General features: G+C 54.6%; 1 protein-coding gene across 5 annotated transcripts in view; it reads right to left on the reverse strand.

Moving 5' to 3' along the window:
- ATP2B2 (ATPase plasma membrane Ca2+ transporting 2) overlaps positions 1–13,921 on the reverse strand; it is a 330,440-nt gene that overhangs the window by 157,064 nt on the left and 159,455 nt on the right. The window lies entirely within an intron of this gene.

Here is a 13,921-nt window from a genome sequence, read left to right on the forward strand (position 1 = left end):
TAAGGGTGTCGCATATGTCTCATGCATCTGCAGAATCTGCAGGGAGGTCTGTGATGAGTTGGGGGGCTGATGATGTCCAGAGGACACCAGGGACCCCCAACAGGGAGTCTGCAGGAGTGGAATTCCCCCAGCCAGCTGCCTGTTTCCTCCTGCCTCATCTCTGGCAGACCTGCTGCCCCTTTAAATCCAGACTGGTGGGAAGACAGCCTTAGGAGCAAGGGTAAGAGGTCACAGTGGGTGAAGGGGCTTCTCTCTGATTCAGAAGCCTCCTGCTCCACTGCCCTGCCCCCTCCAGGAGGGGTGCCCTGCTTGGCAGGAGGGTATTGAAGGTGGAAGGACCTTCAGGACAGTGTCTCAGGGCACCTGTCAGCATGGAGGGGTAAGTGTGGTGGCAGGGTTGGGGCTCGGGGTGGCCTTGGGAGGCAGCTCCAGACTGAAGCTGCCTCCTTCCACTGCCTCCAACCCCCTGCCCATTTTTGAGCTGCCCGCCCAAGCGTCCCAAGCTGCTGCTCCATCCCTGGGCTGGCACAGAATATCAATTTGTCTCGTTAAGCTGAAAGTCTGCACTGCACCAAAATCAGAACCCGGCGGGGCAGAGGGGCCGCGGGAAAAAGAGAGCTGGAAGCGCCAGTGGCAGGGCACCTGTCGACGGGGCCACGCTGATACCCCCTTGCTCCTCAGCCCCCTAACCCCACCAAGTGGTCCCATTCTTCCCCTGGGCCAGGAAGAGTGAGATGCACGGAGGCGGCCGAGAGCTCGGGGTGCTGAGCGCCGGGTGGCCCTGGGCTCCACTGGGGCAGGCAGGGAAGGCACCTGGCTGTGTTCAGTTGGAGTAGCCCAGGATACCTCTCAGGAGGCTCTTGTCCTCCACCAATAGGCTGGGACAGGGAGCTCCCACCTCGGCCCCTCATGGGGTGCAGTTGGGGGACACCTCCAGTTAGACTTCTAAGACTATTTCTGGGTGGGGGGCAGGCCAGGGGTATCCCTTTCCCCAGGGCAGAGGGGCAGCCTCTGCCTCCCCAACGTGGGGCCAAGTGAAAGTGTCTGAGAGAGCTGGGGTGAGGGTGAGTGCAGGCCTGGCGAGGGGAAAGGCCCGCTACAGCTCACATCTGGTTGGAGCAACTGTGTCTGGGCCAGGAATCCCACCATAATTACCGTGGCATTACTGGGGACAAACCGCTTTCCCTGTGCTTACAAAACAAACAGCCCCACAAGGGGCCAGTTATGAGCCAGCATCTCAGCAATAATAATCCTTTCCATGTCCAGGACACTTTAGTTCTCAAAGGCCCCCTGCAATACAGTAAATCGCCTGATTCTCACAAGTCCCGCTGGAGTGGCTGCCGTAAGCACCCATGTTACAGATGAGGAATCAGAAGTAGGCAGCGGCCGGGACAGGGTCCCTCAGTCAGAAAGGGGTAAACCAAACCTGTGACTCAAGCCTGAGGACTCTGAGCCCAGGGTTCCCTGGGTGGTAAGTCTGGCACCGCACAGGCTGCCTGGATGTCCCGACACTCATCCACTCAGAAGTCCTGAGTCCTGCCTGTTCCCTGGCCCGTTTGGGGTGGGGTGGGCCTTCACCAGCAGACACCAGACTCTCAGGAGTCATGGGTTCTGTGCTCTAAGTCAGGATCTAAAACTAGAACCGGCACCTGGAAGCTCCCATCTTCCCAGCATTTCCGGCTTCGTATATTTCCACCTCTGCATCTACACCCCAACTACAGGATGTTTCCTGACTTCTGAGGCAGCCCAAATATTAAACAGCATAGTTTGAGAGTTTTTCCTTCTGTGAGGCCCATGAACTCCTATTCATCTTTCAAAGTCCTGCTCAAGTGCCCCTTCCTTGGACAGTCTTCCTGATTCCAGCAATGGAATTAGTTCATGAATCTGGCCTAGCTCTGGTCACAATGTACTGTGATGGTTTCACATCTGTCTCCCTCCTTGGGCTGTGATCACATCAGCTCTGTCTTCAGAGGCCCACCCCCCAGCTCCCAGCACATAGTAGGTGCCACAGTAAAGGGCTGAATGAATCTGCCTCTGTGTGATTCTGAGTTATCAAAGGCTAAGAGTAGAAAGATGCCTATCCAATTCTCCCACTCTATAGTTGAGCAAAACTGAGGCGTCAAGAAACGGATGTGAGTGGCTTGCCAAGGCCATCCTGGAGGGCTGAATCTGGCTGCAGACATTGGTCTCCTGCCCTGCCCTGTCCCCTTTGCCTCTCCTTCCTGCAACAGACACACCTGGGGTGTCTGGCCTGTCCTTCCAGGATGTTAGGCAGCAGGAGGTACTGGACACGGAGAGGTGTTGTGAAATCAGACAAACAATGGCACTAGTTTCACAACTCCAGGAAGGCTGGAAATGACAGGTCAGGGTCACCCATAGGGAAGGGGGGACAGGGGCAGGAGGGCAGCCAGGAGGACTACCCAGAGCTTCTGCCTCCAGCATGATTTGGCTTATGATGGACACAGCTTGAGAGTCAGGGTGAGGGTGAGGTGTAAGAAATAGGGCAGGGGTGAGGGGTGAGCCGGTCCAGTCGGATTTTCAGTGTTTATTTGGCCAGTTTCCTCCCCCGAGGAGCAGGTCCCGGGGCCAGAGAGAGAGGGAGTGGAGAGGGTCAGTCAGCTGAGGGATGAGGATGGGGAGCTTGGCCCAGTCTGATGGAGGCAGTTTGCATCAGGGAGACTGAGGAGGAAGGTCCAGACAGGTCTGAGGGAGGTGGAACAGGATGCAATCTGAGGTCAGCTATGTCCTCCCTAGGAGATACAGGCTCTCTGCAGCTTTCTCCTTTGAGGGAAAGCATGAATGAGGCTACACCTGTCCTCACCTTGCCCAGCCTGGGCAGGGGTTCTGGGCAGCTCTTGGGTCAGCTGCTATCACAAAGAGCTGCTGGCTGAGCCCCTCAAGGGATGACAAGCTATTTCCAAAGGCCACTGACATCCTTGCCTTGTCTGACTGCCACAAATCACTCACGGAAAGATTGGGCTTCTTCCCATTTTACATAAGAGAAAATTGAGCCCTGGAGATTTCAAGAGACTTGCTTAGGAGTTACAGAGTCAGTGGGCCAGAGCCAAGATTTGAACCCAGATCTGTCACAATCAAGCATTAGGCCCTCCTTCCCCTCTGTCCTTGCCTACAGGCACCCAAGTCAGAGGCACATGACTCAGGCTCTCCTAGGCCCATGAATTTGAAGGGCCTTAGAATGTCTAGGGGAACAGCTGGCCTGGCTGGTCCCAAGTCTTCCCTCTACCACCTTGGCATCCCACACCCACTCCCACCAAGGTCCAAATCTCCTTCAAGACAACCTGATCTTGGGCTGGCCAGACCAACCTGGGTTCAAACCTTGGCTTCTTCATTTACAACTGTGTGACCGTGGGCAAATAACTCACCCTCTCTGAGCCCCAGTTTTCTCATCTGCAAAATGGGGATAATAATACCTACTTGGCAGGGTTGTAAGCCAAAGGAGAATGGCAGCTGTTATTCATAGAAAAAACACAGGGAGTGAGCTTCTTCCAAAGGCCCCTGGGAATTCTTGAGGGAGTGGGTTCTTTCAGGCCTTCATCCCACTGGCATAGGATGGTTCTCAGATATCACTGGTGGAGTCTGGGCCAGGCTGGTCTCTAGGGGTCTGAAGGCCCAGGCAGCCCTGCTGATACTCAAACCCAAGTCCCCAGTTCCCAGCTCCTCCCACTGGGTCTTGCTCTCTCAGCAAGGAGGGTGCAAGCCTGACCTCTAGTTAACTCCAGCTGCCACTCACATCGACATCCTCCCGTGGGTCTCATATGGTGTGAACTTCACAAAATCCTGAGAGGTGGGTCCTATTTTTACCCCCATTTTACAGATGAGGAAACTGAGGTACAGAGAGGTGAAACGATGTTGCCCAATGTCAGTGTGAGTAGGGGAACCGGGGCTTGAAACCAGGACTTTGTGAGGCTCCACGCTTAGCCCAGAGACCCTGTGGGAGATGGGCGTGAATCTGGGACCAGGGAGCACATGGGACTTGGGTTTCCCACAGGTCAGAAAACCTCAGCCTGGAGGGCCTACCCCAGCCTCCCAGCAGGTGGGTCAGGTGCCGGGGGATGGTGATGGCGTCACCCCTCTGTGAGGCCAGAGGCCAGGAATAGGGGCCAATTAGGGAGCTGGCACTTTCCCACGTGGCAGAACACAGAGCCTACTCTGGGAGGACTCCCTGAGGGAGAATGCCTTTTCCAGGCCTGGGAAACACGGCCTCATCCATGCTAGGCCTTCAGGTTAACGCTACGTAGTTAACGCACACACACATACACACAGCCCACTCCCATCCGTTAATCGTGACCCCTCACCAAATTCCATACCACGGCTCATGAGGCCTGGATGACTATTCCAGGCCCCTCCCATTATCCTCTGTCCGCTTTCCCTACATCAGGCTTCCCCTGCTCCTGAAACACATAGTTGCATCGCTATACCTCTGTGTCTGTGTGTCCACCGTCTCCTCTGTCAGGAATGCCTCCCCACTTCTCTGCCAAGAGAACTCCTACTCATCCTTCAAACTCAACTCCAGCAATCTCTCCTCCGCAAAGCCTTCCCTGATTTCCCCTCCATCGTCCGAGCCCCACAAGAAGAGTTGTTGCAATGAAATTTTTATGTGCATCTGTCTTGTCCATCAGGCTGGGGAGCTCCTTGCGGATAGGGAATGGGTCTCATTTGCCTGTTGTACCCCTAGTACTGGGAACAGAGCCTCCATAAATATTGATTGAACTGATGAATACAGGTTTATTGAATGAAAATGCAATTCCTCTGGTGATTCTGAATTGATAATTTCATCTCTGTGGCTCTAGAAATATTCTTTGGGCTTGCTCAGAGGTTCCAGTTTAAGAGTTGCTATTTCCTGAACCTGTCAGTGAATGGGGCTTCCTCTGCAGGCCCACCTTGGGAAGGGGAAAGGAAAACCCCCAACTTCGCTCAGATACCTCTGTCCAAAGATGTCTCAACTGGGACCAGGATGCCTGAGCCCAGAAGGGGACTCAAGGTGAGTTGAGAATCCAGGGAGTAGCCTTCCAGCTACCTCTAGCCTGACATTTCACCATTAGTAATTCATTTCTTTGGATAATTCAGTCAGCAATATTTATTGAGCCCTCACTGAATGTGTAGTGCTGTGCTGGGGTCCCTATTTAATATTTGTGTGTACGTATGTTTATTTTCACTCCTGCCAAAGGCTAACTCCCTGGAGGAAGAAGAGGAGGAGAAAGGAGGAAACAGAGGGAGTGAGGACAGTGGATCCAGGAATGCCAGGAGAAGGGAGAAGAAAATCCATCTTTAGCTGAGTGCCTACTATATGCCAGGCACTTAACACAAGAGCTGTCATTTATTCCTCATCACCACTCCAAGAGAATTTAGTGTTCTCAGTCCTCAATTTAGAGAAGAGGAACAAGCCCAGAGAGGGTGAGTGGCTTGCTTAGGGGCACACAGCTGTGTGGCATAGGACTGAGCATTCAAACCTAGCACCATCTGCCCTGTAGCTTGTGATCTCTCTGAACGTTGCCTTGCTGAGGAGGCTGTAGGGACCCAGCAGGGAAAGCGGACGTCCCAGAGAGGACAAGGGCAGAGGCGTGACAACGAGATGCTACAAGCTGAGAGGCCCGCCTGCTGACTGGCTGCAGAGTCGGACATGGCTGGGGTTGTAACCAGACAGAAGTTCGGGCGTGAAGGTGGCCAGGCCTGCGGTCTGCAGGTCATCAGAATGAGAGGGAAGCTGCAGGGCCCACATCAGCTGTCTCTGCTGAGCACTTTTCTGCATGCTAATGCTAGTTATACACAGTCAACCTGCGTGTGCGGAGCATCGCTCCCGTTTTACTGATGAGGAAACTGAGGTCTGGAGAGTGGAGGCAACAAGCCCAGACTTACACAGCTGGAGCCAGAGATCGAGCTCAGATCTTCCCTGGAAGGCTTGCAGTGGGGCAGCGGGCTTAATGAGGTTTCTTGGCAGCCAGGGCTCTCAGCGGAACCGAAGCCCTTGACCTGTCATTCAAGCCCCCCATGCCGGGACATGAAGGGGCTCAGCTGCCTCAGCACCCCCACTGCACCCTAAGGCGGTGAGGAAGTGGGGTGGGTGCAAAGAGCTTGGAAGCTGTAGCCTGAGGACGGACTAGCTCACATCCTGCTCCCCCGATGGGCTGTGTGACTCTGGGCAAATCCCTCAAACTCTCTGGCCTCAGGCTCCTCAACTGCAAAAGAGAAGTGGCCCCATCTGCTTCCTGCTTCTCCTTTGGCTCCTTTGTTCACCAAATAGCCACTGACGTCCACTATTTGTCAGGTTCTGTGCTGGGTGTGAGGATACAGAGTGAGCAGAGAAGCCTGTGCTATCTGTTTAGAGACAGATGTGAAACGAAGCAAACACACAAACCAACGTAAACGTGCAAAGGGATGTGTGATAAAGGGGCAGAGGCCATGAGCACATTTAGCAGGAATGTCTCTAATAGGAGCCAACGGGGAGTTGAAGAAGACTTCCCTGAGGGGGTGGTGTTCCCGGCAAAGAGAATGGCATGTGCAAAGGCCCTGAGGCTGGAAAGGGTTTAGCAATTCTTCAGGAGTTGAAAGGTGGCCTGAATGACTTAGAGGGGAAGAGTGGGCAAGAAGCAGGAGAGGGTGGAGGCCTTGCAGACCATATTACAGATTCCCATCCTTATCCTGGGAATGAGAGGAACCTGAGAAGGGGTTGAAGGATTAAATGAGTTGGAACATAAAGCCCGTGGTGAGCGCGTGCCGCAACATAGAATTCCACAGGCATGGGCCAGGGTCTAGCTGCACCACAGGAACTCCCACCTTCAACAGGTAATGTGTTCCTTCAAAGTACCAAGATTGGGGCAGACTCTGAGCTGGGGACACAGCAGCTGTGGCTGGGAGGATGGATGAGTGTGGACAAACTGTAAGCAGCTTCTCAGATACCAGGTGTTCTTTCTTTCTGGGGGACACGGCACAGTAGAGCAGAGTAGAGCGGGGACTTAGGGATCAAACAGATATGGGATTGAACCCCAGCTCTGCCACTTACTATTGGGTGGCCTTGAGCTCATATTTGGCCAACCTGAACCTCAGTTTCTACATCTGTGAAATGGGAATTGTAACCCCTGCAATGATGAGAGTGTTGAGAGGCCTGAATGAGTGACAAACTGAATGCATGTGGCACACAGTAGGTGTGCAGCAAAGTCTGGCTTCTCCATCTCTTTTCTGCAAGGTGACAACACTTTTAAGTTGTAGGAAATATGGTCTTTGATTTAAAAAAAAATGAGAGAATCTGGAGACAGCATTGGTTCACTTCTCCAGCATTAACTGAGTTCATACCTGATGCCTGCCTCCCAGGGCATGGCTTTGGAAGAGGCTACTCAGCCTCAAAGAAGGGAAGGAGGAACGGAGGGTTTGGGGAGCCCTGTGGATATCAAGGGGTGCCTCTGCCCTGTTTGGGGGTAGGTCGTGCTCCTGCTCTGTGCCCTGCCTGTGTTGGGGTGTCTCATCTCTCAGCACCTCCCCCAGCGGTGGTAACCCTCTCCTCCGGGACTTGGTCAGGACCCTCAGCTGCCAGCCCCACAGAGGAATCCACCCATGAACCCCTCTCTGAAAACCTAGCCCCAACTCAGGTCCCAGAACTACCCTGGCTGGAGCTGGGGAGGGTGTCTAGCTGGGGTGTGGGCTCTGAGCTCTCACACTCCTGGGTTCAAAACCAGGCTCCATTACTCACTGGCTGTGTGACCTTGGGCAATTCACTTTACCTCTCTGAGCCTCAGTTTCTTTATCAGTAAGAAAGAGATAACGTCTAGTTCAGAGGATCCTGCGGAAAATTAACTGAGATATAGCATGTAAAACGCTTTGCCTGTCGTATGTTAACACTCACAATTAGTGGTAGCTTAACATGGCCCACAAGGCCCTCCTCTCCTCCCCTGAAGCAAGCAGGACACACGTATCCCTCCCCTGGGGGCCGGCACTGCAGCGGTTTTGCTCTGAGTGCTCTGGAGTTGTTCAGACTGGCTTGTGAGAGCTGGTCACGTGTGCGGCCAGCTCACGTTGGCACAAGCGCATCTGTGAGCCCCGGGCAGGAGCGCAACACTGCTACCTGGAGTTCGTTGCCTTCCGGGTCTCGGGACCCCTTTCTGCCCTGGTTTTCCTCCATCTGCTCCTCCCTGCCCGGCAGCCCTCGCCCACCCAGCATTGGGAGCTGGCTCTTGGGACTTTCTCTTACTCTCCTCCACGGTGCTGGCTGAGGAAAGCCATTCTGCCCAAAGGATTTCAGTGTCATATGAGGTGAGCCTGGCGTGGCACCTGCCCTCAAAGACTGCTGGCCAATTCTCTTCTCTCTCCCTCACCCCCTTTTCTGAGTCCTGTCAGCCCTCTTGTCAGCCTCCGGCACCCCAGGCACCACCTCCTCACTCAAAGTCCCATTTCAAAGGTTCCATGATGCTCAGCTTCCACTCCTCTGATCTTTCCACATCCACCTCTTCTTCCTCCAGCCCCGTGAGGCCCGCTAGCAGCCACTGAACTACTGCATTTGGAGACAGGGGGCCCCGAGGTGGTCCTGGTCCTGGCCCTTTCTCCCCGTGGCCCTGGGCAGGCTATTTGGCCTCTTGGGGACTCCTCTGTAAGGACGGTGATATAAACCGGGCCCTCGCCAAGCGTCAAGCCCCGTGCCAAAGGCTCTGCCGCCGATCTCATCCTTATTTCCTCATCTGCAGGCTGGGGGCGAGAAAGGCGTCTGCCCTGGCGACCTGCGTGGGGATCCCCAGCCTCAGTGGCGGTGAGATGGGCTCCGCCTGTGAAGCATCGTGCTAACGCTCTTATTCTCTTTGAAGGGCAACGCTTGTTTAGATCATGATTTTTAAATGTGTTAAAGAGAAAAACGCCACAGGCATGTTATTTATAGTCAGCTCCCGGACAGGTTTTTACCATTCCTTGCCTGCTCGGCTAAAAATAACAAATGACAAAGGTCACGCCTGCTCCTACATATCGACAAGGAATCGACAAGGAATCGACAAAGAATGAGGCATTCGGTTCACTGCCTCAGTGAAGTGAGAATTCACCTGCGGCCTCAGCCCCTGGAGTCCCTCCCCGGGTCTCGCTAGCTTGCACCGAGGAGGTGAGGGAAGCCCGGGAGGTCTCCCTGGGCAGGTGAGTCCTGGCCTCAGTCACCTCTCCCCCCCAGCCTGGGGAGGGAGATGGTGCGGGAACAACAGTAGGTGGGGCCCTGGTTCCAGGGGTGCAGCATGGGTCTCAGTCTCCCCATATTCGAAACGAGAGCGGTGCAGAAGTAGGCACGGAGAACTTTCTCCTGAGTCTAAATGCAAAGACGCCCTATTCTTATTTCCCTCCCCTCCACCCTGCACCACTGTGGACTCACCGAATGAACATCCATTGGCCCCTGATGATGACAATCGTGTTGATGATGTAAATAATCAGGAGTGTTTGTGGGGTGCTGACAACATGCCAGGCATGTGCCGGATACTCAGCTGGGCAAAGCAGGAAGGAGGACAGAAACACCCCCAGCTTGCTTTCCCCATCACCAAGGGAGCAATGGACTCAGCTGTGGTGACTCTCACACAGCGGGGGAGTGGTCATGGATGGACAGGGGCCTAGGGCAGCCGGGAGGAGGCTACAGGGAGGAGCTTATTTCTCTTGGTCCTTGCCAGGAAAGGTGGACGGGAAAGGCATTCTAGGCAGTGGGCACAGTGAGGGTGGCGATGGGGTGGAGAGCAAGTATCTGGGATGTTTGGGGAGGGCGGGGCAGAAGGCCACCGGAACCCCACTGCGAGGGGATAAGCACTTCGCCTGGGGGCCAGAAGCCCCCAGGCCTCAGTAAGGATGCTTGCCAGTTCCACAAGTATAGCACATGCGTCACATTTTTCTTTAAATCAGCTCCCTTTTAAAAAACATATACACCTTCTTAGCATTATCTTAAGCGTTCACAGCCACAAGATCATGGATTTGCTCTGCCAGTTGCAGATTTCCCCTAACACATTAAAGTAAGTGTTCCCTTCCCAGCCACACAGATTGGGGTCTGCCCTTTGTAAACCACGGCTGTGGCCTGGGCCAGTGGGTGGGTTTGGGGTGGCCAATCAGATCTGGGTTACAGAAGGGTTTCTCTGTGATCACAAGGGGTAGGAAAGACATTCCTGGAGGTCCCCTCCGTGCAGTGACAAAGGCTGGGTGCCAGCATGCCCTCTGGCTGGGCACTGCTGGTCCCCCTCCTCCCCCGCCTCCTCGGCTCAGCCCTCCAGGAGAGCTCACTCCTGGATACACCTTTTTCCCAGCCAAGAGCCACTGCGGCCCGTCTGACCTCAATGACTAACACACATTCCTGGCCTAGTTAGAAAGCCCCTCGCCTCCCATATTTATAGCCACCTCCGGACGCGGCTCACGCCTCTGAGGGAGGCCCGGCCCTTCTTTCGCCAGCTCTGTGCTGCCCCAGCCCTGCCTGTCCTGGCAGGTGCGGACAGACCCTCCTCTGTGAAAGAGGACAGCATGGCTGGGATTTCACCCTGGGTGACCGGGGCCAAGTGGTTTCTCCTCCCCAAACCTCATCTGTAAAATGGGAGCCATCATACTGGCCAGGCTGGGTTCTGGTGAGGATTCAGTGAGATCTTACTTCTGAAATATAAGCGATGGTTAATGCTTACGGAGTGCCAACTACGTACCAGGCCCTGTTCTGAGCAGTTGGCATGTATGAGCTCATTCAAATCTTACAACAACTCCAGGAGGGACATACTATTATCATCATGCCCATTTTGCAGAGGAAGAAACTGAGGCACAGAAGGTTAGGTAACTTGCCCAAGGTCATACAGCTAGCTGGGATTCAAACCAGACACCACAGCCTGTGTCCTGAGGGCTCTGCCAAACTTGGCACACAGAGTGGGTCCGCCTTTAGGGTCTCCTTAATGAGTTGAGCATGTCACTCCCTGTCTGCCATCAAGCGAACAACATGCTGGTCCTGGACATCAGCCCCTGAGAGGAGGTTAGGAGGACACAATGAGGGAACAAAGCAGGAACGGACAGAGCCACAGGTGAGACTTGCATCAAGGCGCCCTTCCTTACAGGGGGACCCCGAGGCCCAGGAAAGGGAAGCACAGACCGTGGGAGGGGAGCCATCGTCTCCCACCCCCGCGGCCAGCACCCACCTCTGACTTCTCTCACCCTCGCATTTCAAAGCCAGAAAGATGTGCCATAAATGCAGTCACAGAAAGGTTTTAGGAACTCAGCCTCCTTAGGAACTCAGTCCCATGAACGTTTGTAGTTACAAACGGGGATTCCTAGAAGAGCAAGCGAACTAATATCATCCGGTGTTTCCCCCGTAACGGCCCTGGGCCTGGCGCTTTGTAGTCACTCCCTCATTCAACAGACACCGGCTCAGCCCCCGCCCACACTGGCCACTTCATACGTTCATGCGAGATGCCGTCCCCTGCTCTGTCTCCGCACCGTCCCCTAGCTGCACAGATCCGGCTGCACACCAGTCTTTCAGGCCCCCAGCCTGGTCACCCTGACTTGGGGCAGAGGGGCAGCGGGGTTTGGGGGGAAGTCCTGTCTTGCTGCTTTTCCTAAGATCAGCCCTAAGAGATAAACCCTGTTCCCCAACTCAAATGAAGCTACAAGCCATGGTTTCAGAATCCCGGAATGGAAGAGAGGGGTCGGGCCACCAATCCTTAGCCAGAAAATTGATGGCCGACCCTGATTTAATTAGCTTTCCTTAGAATGATTTAGGGAAGCCTGTAATTAGCTCAGGGGCCCGGAGGGAGAGGCCGGGTGTGGGAGCCAGCGGAGCAGGCAGTAAGGGGGGTTGGGGTGGCTTTGAGCTTAGATGCCCAGTCTTACAGGTTACAGAGGCTAGATGAACCCCTTGCTGCCCCTGGGAGGTGGGTGGACAGAAATCCTAAGTAACGCAGAGAAAGAGACGGGCCAGAGGGGCCAAGGGTGGGCCGAGGGGTTTACGTTGCACCAAAACGCGTGACTTCTGCAGGCAACACATCACCAGGGCCCGGGGGTGGCAGTGAGGCTGAGGGGCTGCAGATGATCTCTCTGAGGCCCCTGCATATGGCCATGGAGTGCCTCCAACAGTGCCGGGCGTTAAAGCAGGATTTCCCAGCTTATAACAGGGCGAACCCTGGTCCCAGGTCTGAGGAGAGGGCTCCTGGAACAGGGTCTGCCCTGCGGGTAGGGTAAGCGGGCGTGAGCCAGACATGGACAAGCTATGGCCGGAGACCCTCGCCAGCTTTGGGCTTGAGGCATACACATCCTGAATGGGTAGGGTACCCCTGTCTGGGCCCAGCCCCCTCAGGCCCACCTTGGGTGGTGGTTCCTGCTGCAGGGAAGCAGAGCCAGCGCCACCTTTCGGGAACACAGCCTGACCTGGAGGAGAGAAGCACCCATACACGGTCCGCGGAGCCACAGTGCAGTTTACAGGTCATCCTGAGACTGAGATGCGGGGTCCAGGACAGAAAGCCCTTCATTCATGAACTTTCAGCCTGGGAACTCCCACAGGCACGAATAAACTTCCACATCCCCACCGCCAGTTGATGGTGTTAGCCATTATGATGGGTGTTTCAGTCCCTGAGGGCGATTTGTTCCTTGATCCCAAGGGCTTTGCCTTCTGATGCCACGTTTGAGGGGGTTTGTGGCTGTTGTTGAACCCACACATCTACTCCACACAGGAGCAGGGTGGAAACTGCATAGAGAGACTGTGGGAACAGGGGTGACACTCAGTCTTCATACATGTACACAGCTCAGTGCTTCTGTCATCTGAGATGTAAAGACAAATCGTGAACACCTTAGGGAATTCAGTCTGTGTGTGAACAGAGAAGCCATGGGCTACACTTGTAAGGAACAGCATTCACGGCTGCCACTGTCAGAGTGTCTACTGTGTGTCAGGGACCATGTGAGGTGCTTTTATAACCAGCATCTCCTGCGGGAACTCTGCTGGGGGGAGGGGCAGTATTAGCCCATTTACAGAAGAGGATACTGAGGGTCAGAGAGGGGAGGTGATTCGCCCAAGCCTACTCAGCCAGAAAGGGCAGAGCTGGATCTGAACCTCAGTCTGCCCAATACTGGAGCCTGCATTCTTCCACATTTCACAGAGATGGGGTGGTGGGGTTGGAGACTGAAAGACAAGGAGGATTAAATGGATGGGTTTGAGGCAGAAAGGACAATGAGTGCTGAATTCAGGTTTTGAAATGTAGCCTGTGGTGGGAGGGGATAGCTCAGTGGTAGAGCGGGTGCTTAACATGCACGAGATCCTGGATTCAACCCCGAGTGCCACCATTAAAAATCAAATGTAGTCTGTGCACTGGTTGTGAGCCAGGCCACCAGGACGAGGTGTACACCGTGCCTGCCCTCCAGCCACCCATGGTCCACTGTCTGTGCACCGCTAAGCCCGACTTGGCCGGCGTTCCTTCCCACTGTATTTGCACTGCTAAGTCCTACTTTACGCATCTTCCCTTCCCAGGTCCACCAGCTGACCCTTCCCCTCCCGGTCCATGTATGGTTTCTGTCCCACCCTCCACTCTCTGCAAGGTCTGCTCCCCAAGTCTGGGACCTGGTACTAGTCTCAGTGAATGGTTGTGGTTCCTCATGCTGTGCTTTCAGCCCCCTCAGCATAACAATTTTCTGTGTGAGGCTCAGAGAGGTTAACTAGCGGGCTCAAGGTCACCCAGCAAATAAGTGGAAGAGCCAGGATTTGATCCCAGTTCTTGCTGACTTCATAGCCTGAGCTTCTCCACAAGACTGTCTTCCTTGAGGCCACCATTCCCACTGCCCTCTGCCTCCCAGGTCATTCCACTGGAAGTTACTTGCGCTGAGCACAGCCCCTGCTGAAGCCAGCTTTGCACTTGTTAGCTGGAGAGAGGAGATGCATTTTGGAAACCACCCAAGAAAAAGACACTTGAAATAACTTTCCTCCGGAGCTCTTGCTGCCAAAATG

Source organism: Camelus ferus, chromosome 17 (assembly GCF_009834535.1).
Source record: "Camelus ferus isolate YT-003-E chromosome 17, BCGSAC_Cfer_1.0, whole genome shotgun sequence".
In the NCBI taxonomy this organism is placed as follows: Eukaryota; Metazoa; Chordata; class Mammalia; order Artiodactyla; family Camelidae; genus Camelus; species Camelus ferus.